At 45.8% G+C, this 12,342-nt stretch overlaps 1 long non-coding RNA gene across 1 annotated transcript; it reads right to left on the bottom strand.

Annotated features, from left to right (window-relative positions):
* Nucleotides 1–3,628: 3,628 nt before the first annotated feature.
* On the bottom strand, nt 3,629–11,912 carry LOC135318523 (uncharacterized). Its single transcript, XR_010376656.1, has 3 exons — nt 11,796–11,912; nt 10,765–10,954; nt 3,629–5,517 (listed from the first exon to the last, which is right to left on the bottom strand). It is a non-coding gene; the product is annotated as an uncharacterized LOC135318523 (long non-coding RNA).
* Nucleotides 11,913–12,342: the final 430 nt, after the last annotated feature.

The raw sequence follows: 12,342 nt of genomic DNA, 5'->3' as shown, positions 1-12,342 counted from the left end.
CATAGAGCAGTGACCAATAATCAGTTTTTCCCCATCCCTGTTTCCCTTGTCTGCCTTTTTGATCTGCTTTTAAAAAGGTAAAAACTGAAAGGGAAACAGACAATCCAACAGAGAAAGCAGAAAAAACCGTGAACAAATCCTTCACGAAACAGGATATCCAAATGGCAATTAAGCCTATTGAAGAAAGTGCTCAATTTCATTTGTCATCAGGAAATACAAACTACAATCACAACAGAATACCACTCCCACCCACCAGAATGGCTAAAATGAAAGGGACAGACAATAGCAAAGATTAACATGGATGTGCAGCCACTAAAATGCTCACCCACTGCTTGTGGGTGTGTAGAACAGAACACAATGATGCTCGAAACAATGTTTGGTGGCATTGAGTCAAATGAACATATTTATATCTAATGACTCAGCAATTCCCCTCCCAGATATATACCCAACAGAATTATATTCATACATTCACCAAGGTATGTACTAGAATGTTCAGAGCAACGATTGGAAAAAACCCAGATTTTCATCAACATCACCATGGATAAATTGTTTATTTATACAAATAGAATATTATATAACAATTAAACTGAACCAACGATGCCCAACATCGTGAACAAGTTTCACGTACATCATGATAAGAGAAAAAGCCAGACAGAAAAGCCTCTATGCTATATAATCCCATTCATGCAAAGTTCAAGAACAGACAGGTTATGGTGTTAGCAGTCACGAAAGTGGTTACCCTTGGGGAAAGGGATTCATGACTTGAAGGAGACACAAGTGGGGCTTTAGGATTTCTGCAGTTTTTTTTCTTGATCTAGGTGATTGTTATACAGATGTGCTCACTGGGTGAAAATTATGATTTTAGTCACATTCTACAACTATAAGTCTGGGAACTTCGATTTTGGGATGGTTTCCATCATTCTGTAAATGGAAAGAATGGCTCGCTGTGCTAAACTGTTGTAGGAACCACGTGGTTGATGCTTTCCTTCTGGGAGTCTGGAATTTTTGTCTGTCATGTTTTAACCGGCATGAAAACAGGTGGGCTAAAAAGGTAGACATTTGCAATGTTCTCTCCACTAAGGGGGAGGGAAAATTGGTCCCCAGGAGCAAAATTTAGATAAACTAGAGAAAATACAGAAGTAGGGACAAGGCAGACAATTTTGCAAGCACACATCCCCCCTGGCATTCTAGCCAAGATCTCCTGACAGCTGTAATATTAACCACGTAACTGCTCAATTTACGGCTTGGGATTTGAGTAAATTTGCAATGAGAAAAAAAGGGAAGGGGAAATTTTTTAAATGGCTTTGTATTTTGTGACTATGGCATCTGGATGTGTGGTAAAAATGGAAGAAAACTGTTACAGTTTTATAACTTCATCAATGCCAGAGGGGTCATCCGAATTAGGGAAACTGCAAAACAAACAAACAAACAAACAAAAAAACGTATTAGTGAAACACAACTTCCTTGCTTTTTTTTGCCACTGATGAGTAAATTAGAATTTAATCTCTTTGGCTATTAAGCAGAGTAAATCTCCACACTGATGATTTTCACTATGATTTTTGCCTCCTGGAGCCTCTGGTGTTACGGAACCAGGTCCGTTTGCAGATGCCCAGCAAGCCAGACGCCGAGACGCCGAGGTTTGCAGCAGACAAAGGGTTTATTCACAAAGCAGCCAAGAGAGGAGATGGGAAAACAAGTCTCAAATCCACTTTCTGAAGGCGAGGAGCTTGGAATATTTATGGGAGAAAGAAGCAGGGTGGTCTGAGGTGTGGGGAAAGGTGACTGTAGGTAAGGAGAAGGTGACGTCATCGGTGTTCTGCGCAGGTGTATGTGACATGCTTCTTCCTGGGACGCATGTTCAGAAAATGGTGGTATTAGCATGATCTGAGGGTGGAATTTTTGGCTTCTGATGTCAAAGGTTATCCAGTAGACACTCACACAGGCCCAGCTGAATGGTTGGTGGTCTCTACTGGTTTGAACTGGGCAAGACTAGCTCCATGTTTCTGGAAAACAACTTAATCAGCCAGTTCTACAGTGACCCATACCTCAGAGGTGTTACCTACAGGGCGCAGTTAGAGGAGTCTTGTGATAGATTGTCTAAGTGACATGAAGCTTGGAGGGGATGCACTTGCAAGAACAATTAAAGCAAGCTTAGTCAGTGAAGGCAGGTTAGGGGATATTACTTATTAAGCAGGTTAGCAGTTAAGAAATCTAGCTGATGGCTGCCCTCGGTTTCACTGGGAAAAGACAATCAACATGAAAACAGAGGCACTCAGCAGCAGAAAACACACTTTGGAGTTTTAAAAAGCAGTTTTTAGTAGCTAATGACCAGGATCCTACCAGATCTTGTAAACACTGGTGGTTTTCTCACCTGCTGCGCATATTCTGAGTGGGGCCACGTGGACTCTAAGAATGACAAGACGGATAGTGCTTGGGAAATTCTTGCTTGTCACTGGGCTTGGAACCCAGTCCTTTGGCCCTCCAGCGTCAGCCTGTTTGCTGCTAAAGAAACACCATTGGGCTTTTTGGAGTCCTAAATTGCCTGAAATCTGATACTCTCTGCTCTGGGCCTCTTCAGCCTCAGCTGGAGCTGTGCTGAACTGAAGGCAAACCCGTGCTCAGGGAACTCTGGGACCTCTGCAGATAAAGGGCCCTAAAACATGAGAATGTCATGGATTCTGGCTGAACCATCTAGGTCGCATATGATGTGTCCACAGGAAAGGGTTGAGGTTCAGATGGGGCCATCTGACATGGAGCTCCTGTAATATTTCGTACTTGTGATACAGAGACTGACTGCAGTCTACCTTGAGATTCCGGCTGGCAGCTGCCAGATGGGAGAGAGCATATCCCAGGGCCTGTGACCCCCTCAGCCTTCTCCTGATGGATGGGACTCTCAGAGATGCCTTGCTGCTGGTCCCAGGTTAGCTCATCTCTCAATGATTCACCGATGGCCTGGCTGCCCTCCCCCTCTCCTGGGCCCACACCTTAGGAGGCAAGTTGACGATGAAATGGAGCCTACTCCAGAAATCACTGCTTGCAGGATAAAGGAGCAGGATGAAAAGGATGGGAAGTTATGTAAGCCCATTCTGAAAGTTGCTGAAGATTCAGGATTTCATCCTGACCAATTCTTGAACAGGATTACCTTTCTGATTCAGTTGAATAAAAAGATTCAGCAAAAAACGAAAAATAGACTTACCATATGATCCAGCAATCCCACTCCTGGGCATATATCTGGAGGAAACTCTAATTCAAAAAGATACATGCACCCCAATGTTCATAGTAGCACTATTTACAATAGCCAAGACATGGAAACCACCTAAATATCTATCAACAGATGACTGGATTAAGAAGTTGTGGTATATTTATACAATGGAATACTACTCAGCCATAAAAAAGAATAAAATAATACCATTTGCAGCAACATGAATGGACCTGGAGATGGTCATATTAAGTGAAGTAAGGCCAGAAAGAGAAATACTGTATGATATCACTTATGTGTGGAATCTGAAAAAAAAAAACAAGCACACAAATGAACTTATTTACAAAACAGAAACAGATTCATGGACGTAGAAATTAAACTTATGGTTACCAGGAAGGAAAGGAGGTGGGAAGAGATACATTGGGATTTTGAGATTTGCAGATACTAACTACTATATATAAAATAGATATACAACAAATTTCTTCTGTATAACACAGGGAAGGATATTTAATACCTTGTAGTAACCCATAGTGAAAAAGAATATGAAAACAAGTATTTGCATGTATACGTATAACTGAAACATTATGCTGTATACCAGAAATTGACACAACATTGTAAACTGACTGTACTTCAATTAAAATTTTTTTAAAAAGTGTTCTGTGAGAATGCTTTTGTCCCTCTCCCGTACAACCCTTCCAGGTGAAGGGTTTGGGAAGCAGTAAGAGTTGACTTTAATATGTAAAGTTATGATGACTAAATGGGACACACTGAGTTTGAAACAATAGAAGGTAAAACAAAACCCTCAGCAACTTGGGAGACTCGGGGGAGCACAAGTGCTCCGTTTTTCAGGACTGTCCCTGGAAGCTTCCCCTCTTTCTGAGGGAAAACTCCCTGAGCTGCCTTTCCAAGCAGCTGGGAAGCTTTCAACTCACACGAAGCCTTGATCACCCCTGACAGCACAGACTGTGGGACAGCAGGGGTGGGCAGCTCTGCACGGCCCACGGAGAACACCTCCAGGTGCTGTCCACTCGCCAGGCGGGTGAGCTGGTGTCACAGACGAGCAAACCGCTTGTAACTGCCAGCCTCGGGCAGTCCCTCCGAATCTGAGGACTGAACTGAATTAACTGGAAGGACCTGGTGGCCTTAGGAGGAAGCCTCATGATGGGAGGCCACACTGGGAGGCCCTGTAAACATATGGTACTGCCTGCTTAATGGATGGCCTGCTTGGGGAACCTCAACAACTGTCAGCTCTTTCTTTGCAGGGCTTGTATGTGCACCCTCTGGGGCTGCACCTCCTGTCACCACCTCAGCCCTCAGAAGCCTTTGGGTCAGCTTCAACTTACTATCCAGAGCTGTGCTCAACTCAGCTGCTGCCTCTGACAGGTAAAAAAGGCTCACACTCAAACTTAAAGAGACAGCTACCTGGATTTCTAAAACAGACATTTATGGTTACTCGGCTTGGCCTGAACTGGTGAAGCTCAGAAGAGCGTGACTGAGATCAGCCCTGCAGGGTGGTCTCACCCTGCTGCATGGGCTCCTAGGGGTAATAATTTTGCTGCAAAGATGCCTTTGGCCAAAGACTGAGGAGGTGGATTGCGCAGAAAAGCATAGATGTAGCAGGTCTGAGACTGCCGTTTCAGAAAGTCCGGCCCTCTGATGGCCTTGAGGAACATGGGTTTGGGGTAGTTTCTCACCAGTCCTGAGATGATGAATGGCTCACTGTACTGAGCTGTTTGTACAAACAGTGTGGTTCATACTGAACATCTGATTTCCTTCTGGGAGCCTGGAGTTTGGGTGCCTGCCAGGCAGAGGGAACCCACAGGACTGACCCCAGACAAAAACCTTGGACCCTTAGGCTTGGGTAAGGTCCCTTGGTAGATGACATTTCTCATGTGTCGTCAAGTTTGTTGCTGGAGGAATTAAATACGTGACTGGGAGAGAGTCTGAGAACATTCCCAAAAACCCGAGCCTGGTTTCCTCTGGATTTCACCCCATGTCCCTCTTCCCTTCTCTGATGTCAGTTAATAGGCACTCCGCAAATGATAGCTGAGTATCGCCATCATTTCAATTGCTATTAGTAAGTCGAGACGGGAGGAAGGGGAGTCACATATTGTGCAGAACCCTAGTGAAACTGGTCTAGCAGGTCACTTGTGAAACCAAACTTACAAGGTCTTTCCCCCAGGAGACCACGCAAATAAGATGTTAAAGTCAGCAGCTTCCACTCTCGGGTGGGGGCACCGAGTGGAATCAACTCTCCCGTCCAGATGTGAGGCTCATTTTCAGCATCGGCTTCGCTGCCTGCCTGTGACTCACTCTACCTGGAGACAGGAGTAGGAACAGGTGAGTTTGTCATCGCATCTCATGAGTGAGTGTCTGGGACAAGGACAAAGGAGACTCTTGGGGTGGGGAAAGGCAATTAAAAACTTCCATAAAGAAACTGAGGAATGACCAGACACAAGCTATGTACAGAGGTGAGACATGCTGACGTGAAATCACAAGTTATGATGGTACCCCAGTTATCTCTTTAAGAATGCTGATACTCGGGGTCAAACTGCAGTAGACAGAAAATATGAGAAAAGAAAAAAGCTGTAACCATAACCAGAAAAGGCGCAAAGTCAGCAAGCAGGGAGAGGCCTCCAAGGTCACGTAGTCTCGTGGTTTTCCCTACAGCCACAGGCGTCTTCCAAGATGCTCCAGAGAATCTACAGATTGAGAAGTATTTCTTGCCAAGAGGATGGCTTAATATTTGCAAATATTAACTACTACATATAAAACAGAGAAAAAAAATAAGTTATCTTCTGTCTAGCACAGGGAACTATATTCAATATCTTGTAGTATCCTATTATGAAAAAGCATATGAAAGCAAATACATGAATGTATATGTATGACTGAAACATTACACTGTACATCAGAAATGGATACAACATTGTAACTGACTATACTCCAATTTAAAAAAAAGATGGCTTGCTGCTTGAGGAATCTTTTCAACCTTTTAATCTGCTTTTGTTCAGTGCTAAAGATCTAAAAATCAGTGGTGTATGCCAGGGCCTATTTATTGATAGGAACCCAAAGCCCAGGGTGGACAATTAACTTGTTCAGAAAAACACAACGGCAGACCTGGGTCTTCAACCCATAAGTCTTGCTTCCCTCTCCCATGTGGGGATAAACTGATAAAACTGATGGACACACTGTGACCTGTTCCAATGGACAGGATGATAGATGTGGGTCTCTACCTTCCCCAGACCTAAAAGAGGTTTTCGGGAAAGCCCTCCTCGTCATCAGGAGGTGAGGTTCGGAAGGGCTTCCAGATTTGGGGATCAGATGGTGCAGGTTCTATCCTGAACCATGACCTCCCCAGATTGCTCTTGCCTGCTGACAACGGAACTAGTCTCTTACCCCCAGATTTTCATCTGTGCTGCTCCGGCCCAGTCTCCATCCTTTCTGCCCCTCTGGGCTTGGCTGGCCCACTCACTGTGAAATGAGGGAAAGTGCTGGACTTCTCTGCCCCCTGTTTTGTTGGCTCTCTCTGGGCCTGAATAGGCTTTACCTCCTGGCAGCTGATCAAGTCCATTCAGAAGAGTCCTTGGTTTCTTACAGCTGGAAGAAAACTTTGGGACCATCTAATTCCATCCCCTACTTTTGCAGATAAGAAAGCCAAGGTGTAAGAAGGTCATGTGACTCAAAGTCACGCAGGAAAACTAGGAGTCAGAGTCAGGCTTCCTAATCCAACACCCGCATCCAACAGCTTTGCAATATTCACACCACCATTCTCTCTTTTAATTCTACTCAGTTTAAATCAACACACATTTGTGGAAAGTCTAACATGTGAATTTTAGGAAAGGGCTAGGAGGAGGAAGGACGGAGGAGAAAGGAGCAGAAGTCACGAATTGATCCAAAAGAAGCTGCGAGGGAGACAAGGATGTGAAGGACGCATTCATCATCCTTAAGAAGCTTATAACCAATAAGAAAAGGGAAGATAACTGTATGACATGAGGCACCATCTGAGCGCTCTGAACAGGTTTACATCAGTCAGGTAAAAGCAGAGGAAGTTTAGGATGCTTAAAATAAAAGGCTTCAGGGAAGAGGCAATATTTAAAACAGGTTAAATCATTCAACACCCATTCCAGCTTCCTTCTCAGGGGCCCTTAGAGGCTAGAAAACCAAAGACCTCCCCTGACTTCCTTGCAGTTGGGGCGGCTAGGAGGCTCCTTTCTGGCCAATGAGGTATAAGCAGGTTTCTTCTAGGATAGCTCCACTTCTACGTCTCTCTTCCTGCCCGGAACTTGGGTTATGAGCAGCTGTCACTCAGGCAGGTGGAGCAGGGAAGACAGAAAGGGCCTGGTTCCTGGAGGGAATTCAGGATGAAGCTGCCTTGCCAGCCCTAGACTGCCTGCCCCTGGACTTCTTGTTGCCTGAGACAAATGAATCCCTGTTTGGTCCAGCCACTGCAGCTTCTCTTAGATGCAGCGGAACCCAGCCTGCCTGGTTCCCAGGCCTTGGGAAAATTATAGGATTTCAAACAAGCAGAGGCAGAGGACAAGAAAGGTGTAAGCAAACACTACAGGACAGGGAGAGTGTGGGGCATGTTCTTGGCAGAGCCAGAGCGCTCATAGAGGGAGATCAGGAGAGAAGGTGAGAAAGGCAGGCGGGCCCAGGGACGGAACACGAACGCGAGTGGACTTCACCCAGAAAGCAGAGAGGGCCTGTTGAGGGAAGGAAGCAGCACTTTCTTGGGAAGCTGACGTTAGTTCCTTGGCACCGAACACCAGCGCCTTGGTGAGCAGGCTGGGCAGCTGGTGAGGAGCTTGGAGCAAGAGTGGGTGGCCTGTTCCTTCCTAATCTGCAGCGTGTACATTACATTCCTGTTGGCTTAGTGCAAACGCGGAACCTCGGCAACCACAGCACCGCAAACTCACTCCCATTCTGAAGGCTCTGTGTCCTCGCTGTCCTCCCACCAGCACCTGGCAGGCTGGCGAACCACAGCCAGAGCCCTCTGGCTTCTAAAGTGCTCCCTGCTCTCACTGCAGTCCGTGTCAGGCCACCAAGAACGATCAGAGAGGGAAGCACTAAGAGATATGCAGGGGTCAACATGAGCTGGCGTCGTTGATAGGGAAATGGAAGTGAGAAAGATACCCAATCTGTGATGGTTCAGAACAGACAACAACGTGAGATAAATTCTTCCCCGGCTGGACTTGTCTGTGCGTATGTTTCCCTCATTCCGAATTGGGCAGCAGAGGCAGCGTGATGTCATGGAAAAACACTGCTTCCAGTCAGCCTCCAACTAGCTATTTGAACTAAAAAATAATAATAATTTTTTAAATTTTTTAAATTTTTAAAATGATAATTCCCTAGACTTCAATCTTCCCACAGACCCACCTGTACACTGAGAAAGGTCTGGACAGAGAAGCAAAAATTTCACCCTCCGAGCCCCCAGTGCAGCCAGCAGTGGGCCCTGCTCCGTCTGACCCAGTCTCAGACCTCTGCCAGAAAGTTCTGACTGTATCCTGTTGACTGGGTCCTCAGAAGATTCCCCACCAATGTACTTTAAACAAGAAAGGAAAACAGGAGCCTTTGAGGGGAGTGTAGCCTGAAGAGGCTCCATGAATTTCTTTTGAAATCTCCTACCACCATCTGAAAAATTCATGAAAGTTCCGTATTTTACACCATAACAGAATTGTGTTGTTTTATTATTAAAAAATTCTATGCACTTACTAGTTCAATGATCATTTTCCTCCATGGAATCCCGGGCAGATCTGTTTGCATCCCTGATTCCCAGCTAGAGGCCTAGCTGTCAACAGGGGACGTCATTTAAGATGCTTGAGCTGGGGGAGGGCTCGGGAAGACACAAATCAGATCTGTGTCTTCAAAGATAACTCTTTAGAGTAGCGAGATCTGAGAAATAACTGAAATGTCCATCAAGAGAGAACTGACTAAATAAATTACACTCATAAAATAGAACACTCTGGTGTTAAAAAAAAACGTCAGATCAGCAGGTACGGGTAAGGAAAGCTCTCGAAGGTAACATGAAGCGAAGAGAGTGGAGTGTGGACCGTGTGTACAGCGTCTTCCCGTTGGTGTGGAGATGTCGAAAACACATGTGCTCCAAGGACGTCCCTGCATATACACACTTGTACAAGCAGAGGAATATTCTGGAAGGGTACACAGCCAACTGCCAACCTCTAGGGAAGGATACTGGAACTAGGAAGTGAGAGAATTTAGTTTTCATGGCATCCCCTTTGGAACGATTTGCATTTTTACCATGTGGCTGCATTACTTTTCCAGATAAAAGAAGGAGTTCAGTCCATCTTAAACTGCTTCAAGACAAAAAGTGAAAGAAAATCGTGTTTAAGAAAAAGAAAAGTGGAAAAGAACTCTGGCAGCAGTGCATTATGGAAGAGTGGTGGGGGAAGAAAAAGAGAGTGATTATTTTGAAGGACTCAGTAAAAGCCACTGCTCTAGAGCAGGATGACAACAGTTGACCCAAGGAAGGAGCAGGAAGGATGAGAAAGACGTGTGAGAGACTTTTGAGCAGTAGAAACTTCAGGACTTGGCAACTGGTTAGCTGTGGAGCATAGGATGGAGGTAGAAGGTAAGGAAAACTTTGGTGATGGAGCAACGGGGGTGCTGTTCCCTTGCAGAAGGTCTGCAAGGAAAGGGGACAGAATGAGGGGGCTAACGAGCTCATTTTTGGAGGTGCAGGTAGAGACGACCATTAGAAACGTGAGTCCAGGACTTACGATGAAAAACAATCACGTTTACTGTGTGGATGGTGGCACTAAGTTCTAGTAGAATAAAGGATGCACGTGATTTCCTTTCCGTGGTGAAAAGAGTTAAGACAGCAGGCCTGGGATTTCTTATCCTTAGAAAGGCCTGCTTTGCAAGGTTGACTCTTGGCTGACATCTGGGAACCTGACTGGCAAACAGGTCCCTGCACCGGTAAGAGATTTTCCCTAGACGAGAAAGGTGTGCCTAGACTGTTTGTACAAACAATATGGTTTATGCAGAATAGTATTTCACTTCTGAAAGTCTGGAGTTTTGGTCCGTGGTAGGCAGAGGGTGTCTATGTGACCAGCCCCACTAAAAACCTTGGGGACGATGTCTCTAATGAGCTTCCTGGGTCGACAACATTTAGCATAGGTTGTCACCATGTGTGGCTGAGGAATTAAGTACATCCTGTGTGACTCCACTGGGTGAGGACCTTGGGAGCTTGGGCCTGGTTTCCTCTGGGCTTCCCCCCACGCAGCCTTTTCCTTGGCTGATTCTGCTTTTGTGAAATACATCTTAGCCACAAGGATGACTCTATGCTGAGTCCTATGAGTCCTCCTAGCAAATTACTGAAACTGGAGGTGGTTGTGGGGACCCCTGACACGTCTCCCTCAGATGGAGATGGGGTGGGAGGTACCCTCCACAGCTAAATCTGCATGGCCTCTCTGTGCTCCTGGCCATCCTCCAATCTCTCTCTGTTGCAGTTCCAAAGGAAGATATAGCGTTCAATGTTTGTTTTACAAAAGCCTAGAGCTTCTCAGAAAAAGGTATGATGCAGGTGAGGTGTGTTCCAGCCCCACCTGTCCCGCGAGTATCAGCCAGGTAGCGCCCAGCCCAGGCTGCTCGTCTAACACACACATGGGATGACCGCGTGTTCTCTCGGTGCCCATTCACTCTGGCAGCCTGTCACTCTGTGATTGCTTGATACTCGGATGGTCTGGGGTTTTTCAGAGGCCCAACAGAGGAAACAAAGGCTGGCCATCACAAAGCCTGTAAAAAGGAGGTGCAGGGTGAATCTTCCACACCCAACCAGAATCCAAAGTAGCCCTAATTAACAGGCGATGAGTGAAGGGTGATGCACCCTGGACCTCTGATCTTTATTATCCCCAAGTTCAGGAATCTGCTCATCCTCCCAGCCAGGCCCTGGCTCAAGGGGTCTCAGTCATAAAGGTGTGTCCCAGGGAGGAACAATAGTTCCTCGCACTGGCTCTGCTCTGCTACCTGCCAAGGCCCCCAAGAACCCACACGTTTCAGATAAATGGGGGTGGGGAGCTGGGGCCGGGTGGGAGGGGTTGGTGGCCTTTTGTGCTACACGGTAGGGTTTTTTGTCGTCGCTGCACCTTCTAAGATAATGTGAGCAGGGGTTAAAAAATGAGGCATGGCCCCATCACCAAAGGGACTGACTTTCTTTCTAGAGCTTTAACATTGGAAACATAGTCTTCTAATTCTTTCCAGAAACATTCCTCCCTCCTCCCAGGAAAACATAACATCACCAATCTTGAAAGGAACAGGTCTGTCCAACTACAGATGGAAGAGCCCATCGGGTTACAAAGGACACAGTCAGGGTGCTGCTTACACAGTCTCACACCTGCCTGTGGGAGGAGGTAGCTGATCTCCCTTCACAATTATAAAGACCACCTAAGTCTTTGTAAGATGTAGTGTTTTGTTTTGTTTTGTTTTGTTGAGACTCCTTAGTCTTAATTCTTTGATGTAGTCATCTGAGGCTAGCCTTGCCTAACCTGGGTTTTTCTCTTGGCAGTTTACAAAGAAGCCTCTATTTTCTTCTCCACCCCAATTCTATTTCTAGAATATTCCCTCTGAAATCCATTACCTTGCAGAAGCAAGCAGAGTTCTGTGCGAAGATCCAGGAGGACTTGGTTTCAAAGGCCACCTTTGGACAGGTTCCGGGACCTCTCTGGGCCTCGTTTCCCTCACCTGTAAAATAGGAGTGAACGTAATAATCCATGTGACATGGTTCGCCTTGTGCCCTTCACAGAGCAGGCAGGGAATAAAAGTAGCTGTTGTTCTGTTACTTGCCACAGCAAAGACCTCCTTCAATTCTCCTTAAACTCAAGTTTTAGAGATCCCCATGCAGACAAAAGTACTGACTCCCCCCTCCCAATTTCTCGTTCATATTTTATTAACTCACTATTTGTTATCACTTTTCTTTTCTCTGATGGATTGTTCTCTAAGACCTCTGAGTCCTGAGGGCCCTGCTACCCCAGGTCTACACACCATTCTTTGTCTTAAGTCCACCTCCTCCTCACTATTCTCAACATTTTCCTTTTAGTCAGTTAGCAGATGTCTCTAGAGAACTTTCCAGACTGCAGGCAGCTTTCTGTGTCAGATAGGACACATTAAATGTTTCTCCAGTTGAG

Source organism: Camelus dromedarius, chromosome 18 (genome assembly GCF_036321535.1).
Source record: "Camelus dromedarius isolate mCamDro1 chromosome 18, mCamDro1.pat, whole genome shotgun sequence".
NCBI classification, from domain to species: Eukaryota; Metazoa; Chordata; class Mammalia; order Artiodactyla; family Camelidae; genus Camelus; species Camelus dromedarius.
This window is presented reverse-complemented; position numbering and strand designations above follow the sequence as displayed.